The sequence below is a fragment of the Drosophila innubila genome (assembly GCF_004354385.1).
Source record: "Drosophila innubila isolate TH190305 chromosome 3L unlocalized genomic scaffold, UK_Dinn_1.0 0_D_3L, whole genome shotgun sequence".
NCBI classification, from domain to species: domain Eukaryota; kingdom Metazoa; phylum Arthropoda; class Insecta; order Diptera; family Drosophilidae; genus Drosophila; species Drosophila innubila.
Window position 1 is genome coordinate 22,504,194 of NW_022995376.1, and position 18,837 is coordinate 22,523,030.

Here is an 18,837-nt window from a genome sequence, read left to right on the forward strand (position 1 = left end):
TCGGCTACGATGACAAAAACTTCCTGTTAGACAAAACTAACTGTTGGCTTACTCGTACATTCCTCCCATTCTTGGAATTTATTTGAATAAAATCGTTGACTCGTTCAACTCTTGAAGTTACTGCGTAAGTTTCTCTTTCTTTCTTTCCAATTCATTTCGTAACAAACAAACCAACTATTTAATTGTCTATAACTTCAACAGTCTGTTGTTGCTATGACATTAATTTAGTTTTGCTGAAACATATTTTTGGTAGCTAATTAAAGCATTGTACGTACACCGGCTACCATGCATGAATATTCAAATTAATTACCTAAATCTACCAAAGCCAAACTAGACAGTGAAAATACACTAGAGACAGAAAAAACTCGACAGGTAAGTGTAATAAATTTGTTGGTCTTCCTTCCTCTACTTCCAAAACTAGAAACAAAATCACTTTTGGAAGCCTGAGAAATAACATGACTGTCATCACTTTGATCCTTCTCAGTCTCCCAAGGCAAATATGAAAGCTCAACTGATTAATTTAGGGAAAAACCAGACGCCTTGTCTCATCATATATCCGCATATTATATTTCTATTAATTAATATAATGTTATATAAATTTCTTTCTGTCGACTGATTAAAGTTAGCATGTATCATTTACATAATTAAGTAAATTTATATATAAATATATAATTGGTTCACACGTTTTGCAAAATCCACAGGCATTTGTGGAAGACTATATTGGAAAGTTTTTATATATTTATTTTAAAATGTATATAAATGATGTCCTTTAACTCATAAAAGATTCATATTTGATGCAGAAGAAAATTGAGCTCTGTATCAGCGAAATTCAAGTATATTTATGCAAAAGGCTTTATTTATTTTACTGTGTAAAAATGCTTTATATTTAAGGTAAGCTTATGTGCCTGCAATGCCAGTAGGATCATTTACATCATGCCCCATTCATATTGAATCAATATAAAATAATATTTTTTTTACTGAAAGGAAAATATTATTTTATTCAAAATGTATTTTCTTTTTTACTTAAGAAACTAAATTAAATTTTTGATAAATGAACAGCATCAAGGCAGTAATTAATCGATTTCAATTTAAGAAGTATTTTATCATTAATTTCTCCTGTTATTTTTTCAGAGAGTTATGTAAATGTAAGTGCTGCGAAATCACAATTCGTAAGAGTTAATTTTTATATGTCACACAACAAGTTGACAAATGATGGGCCTGAGGTCCGGTCACCTCCACACACACACACACGCACGCATTCCACACACACACACACACACACACATACAAATAGCGCATAATGGAAGGACATTCGTGTGAGCTACCGCAATCGTTATCGTTGGGAAGCTGTTGCCAGTTGGTTAGAGGCATGTCAAACACAGCAGTATCACTTTGATAGTGAGCTGACAGCCTGTGGCTAGGTTGCCCCACTAATCCTTTGTGTCCTTGCGGCTGTCGTCTTGCAAGGGGAGCTGTTGCATACTTTCAGGCATTCGTAGAAGAAACCAAAACTATTCTGTGGTGAAAGCTCAATTTAATTTGCATGATTATAGAATAATATAAACAGTTGCTTGATGGCACGAGCTCAAATTTCGTTTCGCCAGAATATTCTCATTTTCACCCACACTCGCTTTTTTATCTACATCCTCATTCATATCTTCATCCACATCCTCATCCTAATACCAATTTCAATTTCATGGCTTAACTTTAAAGCAGCTCCGGGAAAAAAAAAACTCTGTTGCAAATTCCAGTCACAAAGGACCTGTCTTCATTCATGTGTGTGTGCCGCAAACAAATGCATAATTCGGCATAGAAAATTACAGCACGGGTCCAGAAACAGCTACTGTGCGTCCTCCAATTTCTCGGGTGATTTATTTCCATTTTGGACAAAGTTGACACAGCTCTTGACTTGGACTACGAGCTGGATTATTGCTTTGCTGTCTGTCGTTGAGGCCAAGCTAGAAAAAGTTATCCGACTTGTGTAATCTATTGAGAGTTCATGTAAATCATACTTGTGATTATGTATTTTACATATTTATGTAATAGTACTTACATGCAGCCAGCTGATGACGACATACACTGGTAAAAAAAAATTTTCTAAAGTCAAGATTTTGGTTTCAAAACTAAGAATTTAGGTCAAAAAAATGTGTGGAGAACATAAAATTCTTAAATTAAGAAAACACATCTTGGTTTTAAGAACAGTTCAAATTAGACCAAGTTCTTTTTTTAAAAATAAATGATCTAAAAATTAAAGTAAAAAATAAAAATATTAAATTTTATTTTTGAAATTTATAATTTTTTTTTTTAATTTTGACTTTTATACGTTTTATTCTGTCTTGGTAATTTTATAAATGCTATTCATACATATTTATATTTGCCTAACAATTTAAGATTTTTATTCTTGTAATAAGAACTTTGATTTTTTTGATTAATATTCTTAGTATTATTAATATGGTCTTAAAATGTTCGTATTTCAAGAACAAAATTTTTAAGATGAATGCTCTTGAATTTAGAAGTTGTTATTTTTTTCAGTGTATCTAACTGTCTGGGTGAAACTTTGTTAAACTGGCTTTAATTATGACCAAGTTACTTGCTGATTGTCTGCTTATTTCTCTGATCATGATCAACATCGGTGCTCTAAATTGAAACACGCGCTAAGCACGTTCCATTGATCCAACTCAAATGCCCGTTTCTTGGGCCAACAAATTGATTTTCCCGCCAACAATAATTTAGTTAGCCTTTGGGTAACCTTCAGCCCGAGCATCTCGGACATTTCCCGTAAAACGCGGCCACATTCTTGCATTGAGTAAGCAATGATTTTCATTTCGGTTTTTCTTTCATTATGCTATTGCTTTTCGCATTGCTTTTTCCGTTGCCTTCCATTAGAATTGCCTCGTCCGTTCGGCATTCCGACGGAGAAGGCTTCCCTCATTTTCTTAAGTATTTCAAACATATTTTTATATGCTGCTCAGGCATGGGCTCACTTTGTTTCCATTTGCCGGTGCTGTCTGGGCATCTCTTTTGCTTTGGCTTTGGCTTCAAACTACTTTATTTGGATGACTGTTTGTTTGAAGTGCGGACCGGCTTTAAAATCCTGCCAACTCGACATACCATAAATGAAACTCATGGTCGACTGTTGCCCTTTTCCTGTCCATTTTTTGTTGTACCTCATCTTAATGTTAAAAATGTATACTTAACTGTTATGAGTTGGGCGAACAAGTTCACTTGGTCCCAACTCGAGATATTAAAATTAAACTAAAGTTCACGTTACTTTGCGAGTTGTTGCGTATATTTTACAAAATATTTGTTTTCCTCTGGCAGGAAAATTTATTGCACTACACATTTTATGCAGTCAATTTTAAATGAAGTCTTGTTTATTACAAAAACTGTTGCATATTTTGTCTGAAAATAGATGCTGAAGTATAGGCAAGGATAATAAAAATTCAATATACTTTACTATAATTCAATTTAAACTATAAGCTGCATAGCTTTCATACTTTTTAAATAAGTAATTCTTATAATTAATTCTGTGAATACTACATGGAAGAGCCGAACAAATAACAAAGTGTAGTCAAGTTATTCAAGTTATTTATTTTTAATTGACTTAATCCTTTTAGCATGCAACTGAAATAACTAAAATAGTTGCTTTCTTGTGTTTTTGTATTCACTGCCCTTTATTCAATTATAATACAAACAGCATGAGCTTTCCGCAGCACAATATACTTTCATTTATTTATTTATATGAACACATTCTGGAACCTGAAACATTCCCCCCCGCAGTGTTTGTGAAATTAAATTAAATGAATTTCTAGTGCGTTGCCATGCATTTTTGTAATATGTAAATGGTGAAGCCATTTCGATGACATTTTTTATGAAAATAATATGATCTGAAAGGCTATGGGGACAACAAAGAATATTATTGTGGTCAACTTGATGTTAAAAAGGCCAAAGCCGAGCTCTGGCCATCTAAGTGTGCTATTTTTCAGCAAATTGTTGGAAAAAAGTCACTGCATTTTTAATTATTGTACATTTATTTTTAAGAATATAAACTGTTTTAAGAATACATAATTTCCTGAAATCACATAAGTACGATTAAGTATTTTACAATACTACGTTGTTCACATACATAATTAAAAAATAAATTCGTAAATTAAAATTAAAGACTATCCAATACCCTTTAGCTAGAACGAAAGAATTATTGATATTATAAGGAAACTTTATTACTGATGATATATAATGTCTAATAATTTAATTAATAATAGTGAAATATTAATGCATTGTTTTTTGGATTTTTTCCAAACCAGTTTCTTCAAGTTTATATCTATAAATGCACCTTATTTTTACTCTTGATATGATCTTCAGCAATTTTATGCCATTTATGCCCCGCACATAATTACTTAGCAAAAACTAATTAAACATTTTTAATGACCGTCAAATAAAACTGTCATTAACGAAGGCATATAGCATTTTAATGTCGTTCACACAGCATTCCGTGAGCGTGCCCAGATTTCAAGTGGCCTGACAAAGTCTTTGCTTTAATTTCTAGCTGGTAACACAATGAATTGCGGAGTGCTTCCTTCTATGGGTGTCTATAGACGGACGGACAGTCGGTCAATCAACCATCGCTGAATGCGTCAAACTAACCTACATCAGTCAATACCCGACAAATTATATGTCACGTCGAGGCAATTGACAATTTCGCATTCATAATTTCTGTCTGCACCATGGAAAACTCACATTCTGTCCCGTTGACCTTTCTCTGAAAACAACAAACAGAAAATTGTCGTATAAAAGGGTTCGACACAAAGAACAGCTGCAAAAATATAAATCATCATGTTGTCTACTTTACTCAGCCCAATTTACATAGTCGAAGTGCCAAAGTTGATTGGCAAAAGCTATAATTTAATCAGGATGTGGAGCAGGCTGTCAATTTTCGACTCTACTCGTACTTTAAAGCTGACTGGTTGAAATGAGCTCAAGCTACTTAGCATATACGAGTTGAGTAGTAAATTAACATATTTCCATACCAGACAGCTATCCAAACAGCGCTAATCATCATTCACGGGATAACAGTCAGCACATTAATCATACGCCCCGTGTTTAAACTGTGATCAGGCGTCGCCTTATGCGCTTAAATTGATATTGAATCAAACAAAACACTTGGTAAAAAAGCTAACAACAAGGACAAGAAAAACAAGCAGAAAATGAACAGCTCAAGATTCACACAGAGGATATCCGCCTCTCTTCTGTCCGCTGTATAATGAGGGACCTGTACCACCTGACAAGAACACGCGAAATGAGGACTAGGTGAGGAGAATTCCGATATATAAGCTCCAGTCAAGGTGCAGACTTGTAGCTTTGGTTTTCCTTTGTGTTGTGTTTTTCCCATCTATCTCTCTCCGTCTTATTTGTGTTTTTGCTGTCGAAAAGCATACTTGAACATACAGCAAAAATCACGCAAACTGTTAACAAGCAGCCAACAAAGTGCTCTGTCTTAAACAGGCAACAATTCCCTTGAGGTCAAACCACTTCGTTGTCGTCTTCATTTTTTCATATTTATGTTTCGTGCAACTATTAATTCGACAAAATTGAGCAGCCGTCAGAGTCAGGAAACTCACCTCGCTGGACAGCGTTAATCAGTCACCTAACGCAGGAAAACACACAGATTACCTTCTGGGCAATTAGGGGCCACTTGTCAGTCGAGCAGAAAGCGTATTTGACCCTTAATGGTGGCACAAACATACGCAGTTTACGGCCCAATAATAAATAACAATTATTTAACGCGCTCTAATGACAACTCCTTCCGAAAATGGGCAGGATAACTAACGGGACAATCGCGGGGAAATCACTGAGTTCACAACAGAATGGGCGGACAATTTCAACAATTACGGCGTATTAATAAGCAGCCACAGCCATGTGTATTAATTAAGCCAAATCGTGAATGGGTGTCGCATTTGGAAACTTGGTCAAATTCCAAGTGGCAAACTCGTCATGTCGCAATGTGGCCATTTGGCATTGTGGGGGCTTATGTTTTTGTTTTTACTACACCCAGAAGAAAACGCTTGGTAATAATAAATATATAGTCATTTTTTATTTGACCATATTACCATTCATTTAAATAGAACTCGAATTTATTTTAAATATAAAATAATTTAATTGAACTAAATGCAATTTTAAATGTCAAAGTAAATATAAAATGAGTATAGTAAAACAAAATTATAAATTATCCAAAGTACCAAAATTTCTTAAATTAATAATGCCACACTAATTTTTCATCTAAATCATATTTCTTAAAAATTAAGTTAATTAAATTTAAATTAATTCAATTTGTAATATTAAGTTTTTATAAGAAAAGTACATACATTTTAGTTGGACTAATTGCATATTCTACGCTTAATTAATAAAATTTCAGAGAATTTTCGTTGGGTGTATGTTTGCTATGCGACATAACTCGTACAACTTGCAGTTTGCGGAAGGTGAGGTCAGGGGTCATACATAATTGAATGCGTGCCATAGTTACACAAATCTGGGAAACACATACACATGCGTGGGCGAATATAACTAAGTATGAAATCCAAACACGAGCCTACAAAATGACCATTCACTTTTCCCCTCTCTCTAACTCTCTCTCAGTCTCTTCCACACATACTTTCTCTCTCTCTCTCTCCGAGGACAAATTCAATGAAAGGCCGAATGAATAAGGAATTAGCTGTGACAGCAATAGCCTAAGACCTAAGACCTAAGGACTAAGTCCCCAACCAAGTTCACCTCCAAGTCCAAGTTAGCCCCTGCATTTCAGTGCTCAATTATTGAGTAGCCTATATCTGTGCCCGAATGTCTCATTCTTCATCGCTCAGGTTGGCTGCGTATTGATTTTTCTGCCCAATGGAACCTTTTCTCTCATTCTATTCTACTCATTTGGATAACTAACGCAACAACTTTGGACGACTTACGCGGCATTAGAGGGAGACGTGCATATGGCAGGCACTTTGCCGCCTTTCGAACTTCTTTTGTTCTCTGTGGACGGACGAACGGTTGGTCGGTTGGTCGGATGGACGCCTTCTTCTGGCTTAGTTGGGCGTGTGGGTTTTTAGAGGCGTTGGGGCGTGGCTGCGGCTGTGGCAGCGCACGCTTCACGTGCTGCCCAATGTGGCGAAAATTGTGCGCCAATGCTTGGCTATAACCAAAGCGGACACCGGGAATTGGGCACAAAATGAACCGAAACCAAAATGACAAAAGCAACAACAATACAACAATACAACAGTGACAGCTGACGGGTGAAATCGTATTCTCATTCCACTTTTCAGCTTGAACAGTCGCCATTTCAATAAGACGGCTGCAAAACCGAAAGATAGTCGAGGAAAGTGCATATAAAATTTTATAGGCCCACAGCCAAAAACTAATATCAAGTACATGTATTGTTTCGATTGCAAAACATGAAAAGTGCTCGACTAAAACATGCCAATTAAATAATACAAATGTTTGGATTAGCTGAAAAGCCTTAAAATAGACAGTAAGTTGATTAAATGCAAAATTTAAAATTAAAAAATTTTTAACTCAATATTATTTATTTTATTATTAAATTTATTTAATCTTATTTCAAGGAATATTTAAAAAAAAAATTTCCAAAGACTTTTCTTGGAGGATTTAACGTCTTTTTTTTTATTTAATATGACGCATTTAAAAATGCGATTCATTTCATACTTTTACTTGCAACATATAGGGTAATTTAATTTTTAATATACCCGATTTTTATTCTAAAGAAAACCTTCAACAGTTGCCTTTAATACGCTTAAAAGGGAGACGCCTCTATCCACAAAAACTAACAACGATGCTAAAGTAATCATTAATATGTTTAACACTTTGTATCTAAGCTTTCAAAAGGCCTATCGAGCCAGAAGTTAGTCGGTTAGTCCTAGCTTTGAGTCTAGTCCTTTCGCAGGTGTGCACAGGTGCCGAGTATCAGGTTAAATGTGAGACACGGACATGTGTTAACTCGATGACTACAGTATACAAACTTGGCAAGCGAATCTACACTTGTAATCGGCTTTCGAAAGTAAGACATTGGGTTGAACAAAAGGGAACCTTCATCAGCCTTTATCAATAAGCCTGTGCTTAAGACTGCCTTTATGCTATAGAATACTTAACCTTTGAGCCAATTGACCCAATAAACGTGGTTGTTTGTTTGAAGCGAAAACTTAACTGCGACTTACGACAAACATTCAATGAATACTTTCTAAATTGAAATTGATTCAAAGACTCTAATAAATCACTAATTGAAAAAAGTGATTACAATTTTGATTCTCTGACCAAAACTTCTTTATTCCTTATCTAAGTAGATGTAAAGCAAATTGCAATTTGCAAAAAGCAAACTGGCAATAGCAAATAAATCAATTGAAAACCACTTAAATTTCACTTGCGCAAAGGCAAAATAACTTCATTCGACTATATCAAAGAAAATTGAAAATTGAAAAGAAAAATAAATAAATCGTGGTTTTACAAAAATTCGAGCTCTAGTGCCCTTTTTGAATTAATTCCAGAAAGAGAAAGCTAACAAACTGTTTACACTCGCTAATGTGTCAACAGCAGCTGTTCTTAACTTTACACTTGTTTGGAAACACCAGTCAAAATCCATAAAGAGCTTTAACTAAGTTGACGCTATTCAAAGCTGAAAGTTATAAAAGAACTTGCGAGTATGTTCAATATTGAATAGCTATTCACACATACCCACTATACTTGTTATCAATTCAATTGCAATGGATTCTAATTAAGGCGTTCCCCTTTTGGCTTTGACAGTTTTCCTTTTGATTTCATTGAATTAGAAATCAAGATAATTAAGCAAATCCACATAATTAAATGTGGCACGGCAAAAATTTGTCTACAAATGAACAAAACACCTTGAAAAGGTGTTAAATCAAAACGGACTTCCAAAGCCAAGAAAATAAACACACTAATAAAACACATTTCGGTCTGAAGAGTGAAGTCCCTTGTCCCGGGGCGACCATTACGTCCGGTGATTGACGGCGCCTGTCTGTGAGAGAGTAAATATGACTGTGTATGTGTATGCTTATGTGTATATGTGAGTGTGTGCAGTTGTGTTTGGCTCAGATTGAGGCTGCTTTATGTTGAGCTGGTAAGCAGTCTTAGCATCCGGGAAATCACACAACCGAGCTATGAAGACTAGTCGAGTCTGGCATATAAATGGCTTGGAAAAGGTAGCAAATAAATAAAGCCACAATAATATATGTACTGAGTGTTTACACTCGTATGTTAAAATCAATTTTGTCTGTCTCCCAAGAAGAGAAGCTTTTAGTGTGAAAAGGTGCCTCAGTGATTTCTTATTCTATTTTCTACTTGACTGTGTCTTGAACTGGACGTTGGTTCAAGAAACTTAAGTTCAAGTTCGGGTTAAAACCAAAAAAAGAAAAGAGAAAAAATTCGTAAAGCAAAGACTCACTGCTGGGATAATATACGCGTATCATGTGTAAAGCTCTTGAAATAATTTCGATTAATTCTATCAAATTCAAGTACAGTGTAACACGAGCTGTAAGTCGGTAAAAAATATTTAAATTTATTCATACAAAAAAAAAAATTGTGTCTATAAAGTGTTGCAAAAAATAGTTAAATTCCGACAGCACGAGATAGTCCATTAAATTTAAATAAATTAAAATATATTGAAATGTTTTATATTACAAGTTTGCAAATAAACTTGGGGGCTCCGCCCCCTGCACGCTTTGCTCGCGGTGCTGAAATCGAGCATATTCGACTGTCGAAAGCCCCAAGCTTACTATGAAAAAAGCAAAGACCGCTAAAAATCCAAAAATATTTAGCTCACTCGACGCCCTTGCAGAGCGCTTTATTACATTTTCGACTAATTTCTGCAATTTGGTAAGGATGTATAAGACTAGCTTCAAAGCATATTCCGTCAGTTCGGTTACGATTGTCGCCCGATCGGTCCTATGACCTATCCAATATGAACCAACTTCGTTCAGGATATACTAATCCAAGTAAAATGCATACTGTATTGGTTGGTTGAGATATCTTATAAAACCAAATCACAAACGGTCCTATGACAGCTATATGCTATAGTGGTCCGATTTGAACCAACTTCGGTCAGGATATATAAAACCAAGTTTTATGCATATTTTATTAGTTTGGTTACGATATCTCATAAATCAAAAAAGTTTTTCATACTAAAACTTGATTTTCGACCGATTGTTCCTAAGGGACATATATGATATAGTGGTTCAATCCAAAAAAGAAACAATCTTTATCTGCCTTCAATATAGAGGAGTCTACATACCAAATTTGATGACTCTAGCTCTTATAGTCTCTGAGGTCTAGACAGACAGACAGACAGCCGGACAGACGGACATTGCTATACCGACTCGGCTATTGATGCTGATCAGGAATATATATACTTTATAGGGTCTGCCACTACTCCTTCTGCCTGATACGCACATGTTCTTTAAAACCCAAGAGACCCCTGTACTTTTTTTAAGTAAGGGGTCTAAAAACAGATACAAATTCATTGGGCATTCATTTTCATGTCTATTAAACTAAGAATAAAATAGGTTTATTCTGTTGGAATTTTATCAATTTATTAAACAAAAGGTAATTTTTTTAAATTCATTTCAATTACATAGTACAATGGGCTATTAACTAATCTTTTGTTAGTTAAAATCAATTTTTTTAATAAGCAAAAATGTTTTTATCATTAATCCGACTTATTTAATATGAGATAATTAAAATAAATTTCTATAATGAAAATAAGCAGACATAAATACATATATTATGGAAATAAATTGTTATGAATATTTAATTTCAATTCTGACCGCTTTAACCAATTGATCACATACTCGTATGCGAAACACGTCCTGCCATCTTGCGCTGAAAATTATGCTACAAAAAGACGAATACGACGGCCATTTGCTTGGCACAATAAATGGGTGAAAGTGAAAGGGTTAAGAAACCGATTCATCACCTGACAAAACAGCAAGCCACAAGCGTTTTTCCCGGTGACTGGCAATGTCTACAGGTGCCACACAAAGCCTCAGGGAAACACGCTGTTCATGCCTCGCTCACAGCTTCTTATTTATGTTGTTCATGGGCGAGTCGTACATGTTGATGTTGTTGCTGTTGATGTTCCTTAACTTGAGGCTTTGCTCAACCAACTTGATGTTTATGTTTCAGTTCCTTTTATACGTTAAGAACTAGAGAAAGAGAGAGTTAGCCAAACAACTGGGAGGTTAGAGGTATGTCAAAGGGCAGAGTTTTCTCGGCTCGTCTTTCGCCCCGTTTTCACAAGCGGATCACATTGCTCAGCCATAAATTGTGGCTAAGCTAAGCGCACAAAACACCAAGAGGAGTCACTGCAATACTCATTTAAGGCCATTTACAGAGCCAGACAGCTGTTGGCACTTCAGACAGAACGAATGGCAGTACTCTATATATAAGTTCAAAGTACGAGTTGTGGATTCTTTGGAAACATTTTGATTAGCACCTCCAAGGCAATTAGGATCCCAAATAAATAAACTAAAACCAAAATGTATAATGACAGAAAAACACAATGCAATAATAAATGTAATGCTGTGAATTAATTTATGAATTACTCACCCTGCAGCTGTCTCTGCGGTTGTCCTGCGATTTTGTGTTTCTGATTCATGGTTCATGGGCATTGCTTAATTATTAAGAAGTTATGCAGAATTTAAACATTTATGGCAAACAAAACGGCGACAACGTGGCGCATACAAAGCAGTCCGTTAACAACAACAACAACAACAGAAATAGTCCTGGGACACACCCACAAAAACACGCCCAGCTCAGCAGCAGCTTACTTCCCTGGACATTGGAAATGGGCAAGGATTTTATGAGTCTTTTTGGGCGAGAGTATTTGAACAAGTGTATGCCCCGACATTTTACCATTTTATTAGCCTGGCCAGGTCATAAATATTTTATGCGTTATAAAAATGTAGGCAATGCGAACTCAGTCGGTCGATTTGTTGGTCGGTTAAAGCCACTTGTGGTAATTAGTGGCATTTAGTTAAAAAGCTAATAAATACATTGCTTCTTTCTGCAAAATGCTGCACATTGGGTGGGCGTGATTTATGCCTGGTTCACTCATTTAATGTCAAACACAATACTAATTGCTAATTAAATACATCAAGAGTAAATACAAGTAAGTATTCTCTGTGAAAGTTGAGAGTCCAACAGGGCCTATAGACTTTAAAATAAATACCAAGTGACAACATTCAGTAAAACCCAAAAAAAAAAAAAAAACACTTTTTAATATGTGAATGTTGTAACTTTTTGGTTGTGAGGAATTAAGACAAATAAAATACGACAAATGCCATAAAGAAACTTCTGAAGCCACGTGACTTGTTTGCCGAAAAAATTCTTGAACTCTTGAACTTTCTCCCTTTTTCCCTACCATCCTGCCATGTGTCGTTTTCACGTTTGCCCTTAATGAAAATAATTTAAATATCTCAAAAAGATTCTCATGATTCCGAGAAGCGTCGTCTCTCTTATATTACAATCTATTTAGGGACCAAGCTATAAGAGTTAGAGGCAATAAAGGAGCATATGGTGCAATAATAATAGAAATAATTTACACCTTGCGGGCGGGGGAAATTGAAATGCCAGCACCACTCAACCAGTATTGTTATTATACTTTTAGCCTTGTTGAAAAGAGAAAGAGAGAGAGAGTAAAAACAGATCTGGACAGAGTCCTCTTGCTAAAGGCAATTAATTTACATTATTTTTATAACAAATTGCACAAGAGAGCCCTCGAGTGTTGGCCTAACATCTGCACACACGGCGTATGGGCAATGTTTGCATTTTGGTTTCGTCCAAATGGAGGACCGTGGTATTCGGACACGCCTTAAGTGCCACTCGGAAGCGTCTTCATTAACGCAGACGATTAAATTAAATTAAATTAATCAAGTAACAACAACGCAGTAGATTGTAAATGTTTTTCATGCTGATGTTGCTATTGTTGTTCTTATTGTTGTTGTATGAGTGGAACAGAACACATTTAACGGTCTATTTTAACGTGACAGCAGGTAATAAGTTTTTTTTTTCAGCAGAGACTTGTGCTTATTTCAAACTAATCCTGCCTTTAAATAGATTTATAGGCGGCAGTTCTATAAAAAAAAAGTGTACGACCTTGCTTTAATTTATGTCTCAGCTAAATCATTTCTTTGGTCACATTTAGCTGCTTTACTGCCGAGCAACTACCAATTTACAAAAGGTAAAGGTGTGACCTTAACTGTGAATCCAATATACTTGGAAAATTACTATAAGTATAGTGCAGTCTGGTTGGATTTAAAATAAAAAAAGCTAAAATTTCATACATATGATAAAAAGAGTGTTTTATACCCTACATTTTGTCAGCACTGCTGTATATGAAATGTCTGTGATTTTGCAGATACAAATGTGGATACGAATACTCTAATTAAATTAACCTAATGTCTCAATGGAATATTATCATCATCATCATTCAGAACACACAACTTAATTGCTTATTCACAGTAATTAGTAATGAGAACAAATAGTCCAAGTTCGCTACATACATACATACACATGTATATACACATTCTCTAGATACTTGAACCCACAAAAAGTATGAAAGAAATTTATAGCTGATAGTTTAAGGCAAAAAGAAACACTAAACTTTTTTTCAGCTATAGAATTTCACTATAAAAGCAAAGCATAGAACAAAAAATAATGACAGATTTAAATTCTATTTCTAAATTTAAAAAAGGCACATGTATCTTTATGATATGGATACTTTTGAAAAGCAGGAAAAAGATTCAGGAAGCTGTTGCAAATAAAAGACAAATAATAAGTTAAAGCAAGCGTAGAAAGGCATCAGCAAATACTCGTATAATGTCACAAATGAATTAGGCACATACAAAGTTACAAACTTTAAACATATATACATACTCGTACATATCTAAAGCGGAAGTATGGCGAAAATTGTGTCATCGTCTTGCTAATTTGCCGTAACTTTTGGCTAATGCCAGCGATAATTTTTTCATTTCACATCCCATGCGAGCTAAAGGCAAATTTAAGCTTTGAAATGTAAGAAAAACTCAAGAATTTTAAGAGCAAGAGCCACAATTTTAACAGAAGGCGGCCTCTGAGCCTGAGAGAGAGAGGGATGCAGTTATGAAAGGAGGAGGTAGGAGCATTTTATTGTATACACGTGACATGCCAAATATTGCAATTGTCACTGTCTTTGAAATTGTTCATTGGCGGTCCCTGAAGGCATCCGCGACATGGTCGACAGCATATAAACGGCAACTTTCGATTTGCAGCTTCATTAAAAATGTTTAGTGCTTTATTCTCCAGGCCAGCCAGCCATCATGTCGCGTATATTGTCCTGGGTTCCTGTATATATATAAATAAATTCTTAGTAAATAATTTAGAAGTCCTCGTTACGGGCCATGCTTAAAGCTTAACAAACAAACTACGCTGCTCACTTTATATGAAAAAAAAAGAGGATGTTGATGCTGATGCTGTGGATACTTGGCGAATTCCATGAAAGGCATGAAAGGACATAAGGACCTCTGTGAAGTTACGATACAAAAGGTTAGATAGCAACTCGCAGCTTCGATGACGATGATGCGGACAACCATTTAAATGGACAGGGAGCATCTACTGAGCACATGCGAGACGGATACACACGCACACACACATATACTCAGATACGCATGTACTCTTAGTGCGTTGAGTTTACAGGCCAGATACTACACGCGCAGTATTTATGCGATAAACGCGTGTCAAATATAATTTTAGAAACATAATGCCACGAGTGCGAGTTCGAGTGCGAGCAGGAACATACTCGTAAAATCCTGCACGAGAAATCGACCAGGCGGAGTCGACTTACTCTGCTATGTAAAGTTTACCCCTCCTTGCAGTCATTTTAAGGCATCCAGGGGACTTCTTCTTTTTGGGGTATCCGCAACTCAGAGCAATCTTTGGGTTGAGAACAAATAAATTCTTGCTAAAAAAAGAATTTGTTTATTTGCCTTCACGCGAACGCTTCTGGTATTTTTTTTAAAGCGTTTGTCTATCGCTCCATGAATATCTTTAATTCATCTTTGTGGATTGCCGAATCACTGGCATCTAAATACGCAAAGTCAGCGCCTTTTAATTATTCAAAGATTTGTTTGGTTTCCCTCGATTTTCTGCTTAAATCATTGCCCACACTTGCACTTGCAACTTTGCAGACTGTCCGTCGCCACAGCCACCGTCGCGACGCGTCGCCGCAATTTAAGCGTGACGTTACGTATACGCCGCGTGCTATGGTGCCAATGTTAGTTTACTGCAAGCTAATGACATACAGCTCCGAATTCACAGTCGGCCCATAGAGTGCGTTGTTTCCTCAGCTCATGTTATCGACTCGCTGAAGTTGCCTGTCGTTTGTGCGTGATAATTTCATGCAATTGCGACCACATTAACGTTTCCGCATTGCGTTTGATTTAGGACTAGAATGTGTGGCCTGGAATTTGTAATTATGCCCGCGTCGTGCTGACAGCTTAATGTGGCGCTAGCCTTTACGACCCGCACGTGTCTTGCCGTATCCGTGTGATTTATGCCCTGCCTAAAAGTAGGCAACACTTTGCACGCTGCCAACGTGCTTTCAATTTTTAATTACCGCGTCGAGAACATAACTGAATTATTGATATAGGTCAGAAGGCTGTGCTCTCTAAAATGGGCCAAATAGTTACACTTGCGTCCTCGAATCATTTATCAAGCTTCTCAAACCTCTCAGGCATTCGTGCGCAACAGTCTTGGAATTCAATTGACAATGCAGCGATTATGGAGACTCGAGAATCTTGTAAGAAGAAAACAAGTAGTCAAAGCCAGTAGCAGGCAGTATTGTACAATGTACTTTTCTCTATAATTGTCTAATTGGATTAAATTATAAATCGATTTCGCAATCAACATTTAAATCCCCAATCAAAACAGCCTGTGAGAAGTCGAAACAAAAAGGCTTATGACACTGGATTAATTGAAGGACGACAACAAAATACCATTCCTTAAAATAAGTTTAAGGGCTTACGCAATTGCGTCGCAGTTGAAAATTACGATGCGTGGCAAATTTGTGCTTTCGGCATTAACAAGTCTTGGAAAGTGGCTTATCAAACAATTTTGTGACAATAAAAAGATTACAAAAAAAAAAACAAGTCGAGATCTCGACCGTGGGATACCCGTCACTTATTTCAATATATATAAAAGTACTTTAATGAAATTACTACTTAATAAAAACTACTGCATACCTTTAGGTGATTGTATTGAAATAATAACTTTATTAATAACTTTGGTCAGCTATTACTCCCGTTCTACTTGTCCGATCTTGCTGCGGTTAAGTGATATCATAGATAATATTAATAGATAACCTTTAATACCATAAAAACTCTATTATCTTTAAAACTGTGGGTGTGGGGGACTTTCGCGATTTTCGGTGTCTTAAATTTTAAAAAAACTTGATCTGCGTGGGGTATATAGAAATTTGTGTGCCAAAATTTCGTTGCTCTACCTCTTATAGTCTCTGAGATCCTTTTGTTCAGACATACAGACAGGCGGACAGACGGACATGGCTATATAGACTCTGCTGTTGATGCTGATCAAGAATATATATACTTTATGGGGTCGGAGATGCCTCCTTTTCCCTGTTACATACATTCCAAAGGGTACAATATACCCTCTTACTTGTTTTTTAAGTAACAGGTATAAATATATAAAAATAGAAAATTTAAGAACGCCTTCAGGCTAAGCGGCTTTCATAGCCAAGTATTTGTGTCACAAGACTAAGGATACGTTCAGATTCTCGTTTTCTGTACGATTTACGAGTATGAAAGCGCAATTAGCTGAACCCTTAGTAGCTATTTCAAGGAGTACAACTGAAGTAATTTCCTGCTGCTCTCGACAACTTTTCACATATAATTTTAATGAAATTCTCCCTCTTGTGCACATATGTTTTGTTTGTAAAAAGCATAAAACCAAAAAAGGGAATATTAAACAACAACAAAGTCATTCGGTCATAGACATGTGTACAACACGTTTAAATTAAGCAGCAGCAACAATTCGATGCGATTTATGAGGAAAGACAACGACAAAGACAGCATTTGCTTGGGCGTGAAATAAGTACAACAACAACAACAACAACAATAGACACAAGAAGCTCTTATATATGCTATAACATACACAAACAAATAAAACCTGTTCGGATATAAGAAATCCTAAGAGAACACCGCATCAGTTTCAAAGCAGTAATTCAAAAAACCTATTTGAAATTGCAAGGATTGAACTGCCGTGTTTTTTCCAGGAATCAATCTGTTCAATTTATCGCTGGTCTTGAGCCAGTTTGACTTTGTTCCTTAAGTTTCACAACTGACAGAGAGCTTATCGCTGTCAAGTGTAGTGACAATGTGAGCTGAACACACATACATCGACAGAGACCGAGACTTTGACTTCAACTTGAGCAATCAAATAACAAAGTTCAGCCACTGTTTTTCTTTGTGGTTGACAGAACTTTAACAATACGGCGGCAAATACATCACGTCTAGTGTTTAAACGGATGGCAAAGTGTTGTGTTTTGTCCTGGCTTACATGATGATGATGATTCACAGCATTCGCAACCAAACACTTACGACACGCACGAGTTCACTTCGCGTTCGTTTATTCCTTAAACAAAAACTTAATTGATTTAAGCAACGACCGCTCGCATGTGAAATTTAGTCCATTACACGACTTAACACACACACCACACTCCCACACAGTCACTCCCACTCCCACACAGACATTAACTAATAAGGCTTTCTCTGCGTAGGTGTACCCAAATTTATTAGTATGCTGCATACTTTGAGGCGCACACAGTTGATATGAAGTACAAGTTTCATGTTAATGCAAACATATACATGCATATGCATGTATGAGTGAGCTTAAGACTATATATATTGTCTTAAGTATTCGGCACAGAAGCGTTTAATTGCCTCTCAAAGCAAAAGCGGCAATTTTTCAGCGTCAAACGCAGCTAAAGCCAAAATAAGTTACGTATACGCCACGTTGTGATGAACAGCAAATGGGAGGTGTAAAAATGTCAGAAAAAGAACTTTAATGGACTGTGTGTGAGTTAGCAACCCAAAAGAAAATTGATAAACAATAAAAGTAGTACAAAACAAAAGTGAACAACCGTTGGCCTCGAGAGGAAATCGACAATAAGTGCAACAAACTGAAAACTGTTCAATTGTCTGCCCAAAACGATTCTTGACCTCCAAGCAGACATCGTTGGCAAAAAACAAACAGTGCTTGTGTCTTAGTAACAATGTCTCGCACATGCAATATTTATTAATATTATTTATTTAAGTGAAAAAAGTAAAAGGAAAAAATGACAGGGAAAGTGACCATATATGGTGTCAGGTAATAAAGAAAAAGTTGGAAATTTATTAATATTTTAAGAAAATTACTAAAGTTAAATCCATTTCCCATATTCAATTATTTTTTAACATAGAGCAATTAAATAAATGAATATGGAAATTCAATCAAAAATGTTGATTAAAATTACAAATTCAGTGCAATATTATTTGAAGCTCACACACAAAATCATAAAGTGATTCAAGTATCAAGCAAATGTCAGAATAATAATAATGTATTTACAAAAATTGACAATCACAAAAAAAGAAAAAAAAAACAATTAAGAAAATAGGGAGCTGCAAAGATAAGGTAAGAACATGGTCATTATTAAACGCAGAGCTTCCTATCTTTATTATTTATGGTAACGACTAGGAACCGGTTTCAAATTCCTGTAAGTACTCATTGAATGCCAAC